Here is a 4553-nt window from a genome sequence, read left to right as displayed (position 1 = left end):
AGCCACTGATTATTTCACAAAGTGGATTGAAGCAGTCCCTACAAGGAAGGCTGATCATAATGTGGTCATAAAGTTTTTGATAGAAAATATCTTCAGCAGATTTTTTTGTCCACATAAACTGGTCACAGACAATGCAGCAGCTTTCAGGGCAAAGGAATTGGTGGAAATGTGTGATTCAATGGGTATTAAACTTGTTAATTCCACCTCATATTATCCACAGGGAAATGGTCTAGCAAAATCCTCTAATAAAAGTCTGATCGGGATAATTAAAAAGCTACTAGAGGACAATAAAAATAATTGGGATTCAAAGCTCAAGTATGCACTGTGGGCTGACAGAGTGACCATTAAAAAATCCACAGGCAATTCTCCTTTCAAGCTGGTATATGGCACTGAGGCTGTATTTCCAATTCAGCTAACTCTCCCTGTGGCAAAATTCCTTCAAGAAGAGCAGGATGAGGAAGAAGACATGGCAAAGAGGATCACTGATCTAACAAAGATACATCAGATTAGAGAACAGCTGGTTGAAAAGGCTGCAGCACATCAAAGAAAGGTCAAGGAAGCCTTTGACAAGAAGGAAAAAACAAATAATTTTCAGGTTGGTGACTTAGTTTTGAAGTGGGATGCACTAAAGGAAAAGAAAGGCAACCATGGGAAATTTGATGCTTTTTGGACAGGGCCTTTCATCATTTCACAGGTTCAAGGGAACAACATTTTCATACTGAAAAGTATGGGAGGAGAAGCAGTTTTTGATGGTCCAGTTAATGGCAGTTTTTGAAAGTTTATGTTGTTTAGGGTCTTTGGCCTTAAAAGTTGAAAATATTAGGTTCTTATCAGTTTTAGTATAGTTGAAGTAGACTCCATTCCCAATGGAACACTAGGAATTTTGGTTAATTTGTTCGCAGCTAGAAAGGCATTGGTCTGTAGGTTCTTGAGACCTCACAGGGAGGATCTCATCCCAAGAAGGAGCCAAATGTTAGCTCTGCTACATGTTTGAGCATTTTTTAGGGTCAAAGACAGCTCGGCCATGGTGTTTTCTGCAAGGAGAGTCTAACAGCAGTTCATTTAATCTTTTCCCCTTCATTTGTTTTATATCCTTATAATTCCCACCGCCCTTGTTTTTCTCTGTTTTGCCTCTAAAACCCCTTTAAACCCTTTTATCTACTCTCGGGCATATGTTGTTTTAACACTATGAAAGCCCGCCTAAACCCATGTTCCTCTAACCTCTCAGGCATTTTTATTTATAATGCTATTAAACTGCATAAACCTTGTTTAAAGGCTTTTGGGCATTTTTCTTGTTTTAATATTATAAACCCCCATAACCCTTGATAAACCCCGATAACCTTTATAACTCGCGCATATCATAAAATTCATAACCCTAAGCTTTAATAAAGCCCGGGCCCGCCCGTACCTGTCACATCAACCAACAAACATGAGCGTTAATCTGTGACTGTTCGATGATCCATCGCTTGATCCAACGCCATACGCAACCCCCGCTCCCATGAATCGCTCGTCCGTTACGCAGCGGGGAAAGCGGTTTCCCTGCCGTCCCATTAGACACGCATCACATTTTCATTCCATCGCACTGCCCTGTACGAATACCGCCATAGCCCAAAAGCGATGTGGGGGAAAAGCTTTTACTGCCCGTCCTGCCTATTCCCTAGCCGTTAACGCGCTTGCTCCTTTCGCTCCCGATCACCGTCGGATCTGCCGCGTCCAGATCCGACGGCCCTCATTTCTTCATTCGCCTATCTTCCGATATCCTCTGTCAAATGATCTCCACTGTCCGATTACATGATCTGATGGTCCTCGTTTATTCCATCGTTCGCCTCCCGATTCCTCCCGCTTTCGATCTCCGCCGTCCATTTTGTTATCCAATGGTCAATATTCATTTGCAGGTTATCGTTCAGTTTCATGTAATTTTCAGTGTTTTTGGCTTGTCTTGTGCATGCAAAGAAGGAGGGAAGCCACGATCCAACGACCTATGCATTAAAGCCCTCAGCTATTGTATTCAACACAGTGTACCTCTGAAGGACAAAAAGGACCACCTTGAGCAGATAAATGACTGCAGCATTTATTGAAAGTCATGCAGATAATACTTCACCTATTCAAGGAGTACACCAGAGTACAGAAAGAGCCATTTTGTTCATTAAAGCATTCAGATTGTAGCAGAAGACCCATATCTAACTATAAATGTGGCTGGTGGTCAATTAAGACACCTCCACGCATAGCCTAGCAGAGCAATTGTGTAAACAAATTCTATATATACTGAAAAAAAATATGTAATGAGGTTAATGAGTGTTATTCTATTGTAAGCTTCAACTTCTGGAGACTGTAACTACTGTGTAACCTGCAGCATCTGGTCTTCATTTTCAGCTAATGCAAGCTTCTTTTGTTGTTAATTGCTCACTGTCCACTTCTCCTTCTTGTTCCAGGTTGTGCCTGTTTTACATTTATTCATGTGTTGTTAATGTTTAGCATTAGAGGGGCTGTCATCCCACCTCTGTGTTAGGATTTAGCATGTATCATTGAATTTGTTTGCAGGTTTCTGTTGTCTTAATACCAGAGAGCTGTCATCCTGTCTGTGTATTAGGAAACAGATTTACAGACCTTTTAACTAGTTGCAGCTGGCCATCACAGGGTCCTGTGCATCTGCTAGTGTGGTCAGTCTTCTGATGTCACATTTTATTCAAAAAGTGTGAGTAATTGGTGGTCTAAAGCCTTGTAGTATGGGGGTGTTCACCACAGTAGTCTGGCTTGAATATGCAGCATTTCTTTCATTCATCCACCAATTTTTCCAACATTTTGTTGAGTTTGTAATGTTCCCGAGCATCTCTGAGATACAACCTAGGAGAGTTTCTTGGGGTGATAACAAGGGGATTCAAATAATTTTAGGGTATTCAATTAAGATAAAATGTTACAGATATTACAATAAAAAACTAAGCAAGATAGTTGAAAGCATTAATGTGAGAGTGGATGAGAATTTATCTCTCAAAGACTAGAAACCAAGATATTTTATCCCAACTGATTGTACCAATGAGGTAGATGAAGTTGAACAACTTGAAGAATCAAGATAATAATAAGAAGAAAATGAAGTAGTGTGCATGCTCCTTGTTGTCCTCTCAGATAATTCTAGGTTAATTAATTATGCCATCGCATCTAAAATATTTTGTTTGTTTTAAAAGTTTTTTGGATGACCAATGTGATGAGTAGGTTAAGGTAGGTGTTTAAACCTTATTAGTACTGCATTTCATGAAATGGATGATTCTTTACCTCTGAACAGTAATTTGATTTATAGTGTATGGAAAGGTAGAATTGTAAGAAACTATAATTTCCTAAATATCCAGACTGAATTTTTAGTTAATCATATGGAAGCATGCAAGTAAACAATGTTTATAGCCCAACAAAATGTATTTAACCTTATGAGGATGGTTGACAATTTATAAATGTAGAGGAGCTTATAAAGACAAACAATCCAATAAACTATTCCCTAAAATAGATTATAACTTCATGGGGATTTAAGATAGACTGATATTCAATTTTCTCTTACCCAATTATCTTCACAAAACTTAAATACATGTAGAATAACAAAAATGAAGTGAAAACATTAAGAAAAACTCACAAAGAAACAAATTGTTTGAAGCAAATCCAAAATCCTTTCATTAATGTGAAGTGAATTCAATCTGATACAATTCTTCTTTAGAAAAACTCATGCAAGGGTTCAACCCTTAATACATCGAGTTACTGTTTATTTATACAAAAATATAAGACTCTAGAAACATCTAAACTAATTTACAAAAATAGTACAAAAATATAGAACTGATTAAATTGTTGAGATGTTGGCACTATCTTCGAGGAAGTTGTTGATGACTTGGCCCCCAAAATTCTGTCCTGTTGTCTGTCTGTTGGAGATAAAACCTTTTTACTCAATGGTATCACATAATTCATCCCATCTTTCATCAGTTGGTATAGAAATATTTATTAGCTTTCTATATACTTCATCAACCTCAGTATACTTATCGAAAGTTGGCTTGTTGATGAAGATATGCTTGATTTCATGTTTGATAGTTAAATCAAACTCTAATTCTTCAATAAATGCTTTCACTGTGATATGTCCGTTAATACCTGAAAACTTTGATGTATCTGTAGTAATGTTCGAAAGCTTCTCACAATAATCTTCCAAGCTGATAAGTCTGTCATTTGGTGCTACTAAACTTGGCAGTCCTCTTTCATTTAGTAAATTGAATATAGTGTGAAATATCTAGACAACATTTTCCAGAGCTTGAGACTTGGTCTCCAATTGGGTCATTAAATTCCTTTTTTGTAACACCCTTTTGATCTCCAAAATGGTCTTTATTATGTCTGCAATCTAAATATGTTCCAAATTTGACCCGGTCTTTGAATTCAAGATTCTGATCATGGAAGTGACCTCTACTAGTTTTTGTCTCAATGTTGTTCTAACCTGCCCAATGGTTGTTATACATTTATCGATTATTTCTTCTTGCTCAAGTATAATCTGGATAGATGGCCAAACCTCAGTTATGGCATGATTGATA

Source organism: Pinus tabuliformis, chromosome 7, assembly GCF_031772625.1.
Source record: "Pinus tabuliformis cultivar Carrire ecotype Pingquan chromosome 7, CPIR1, whole genome shotgun sequence".
NCBI lineage: Eukaryota > Viridiplantae > Streptophyta > Pinopsida > Pinales > Pinaceae > Pinus > Pinus tabuliformis.
This window is presented reverse-complemented; position numbering follows the sequence as displayed.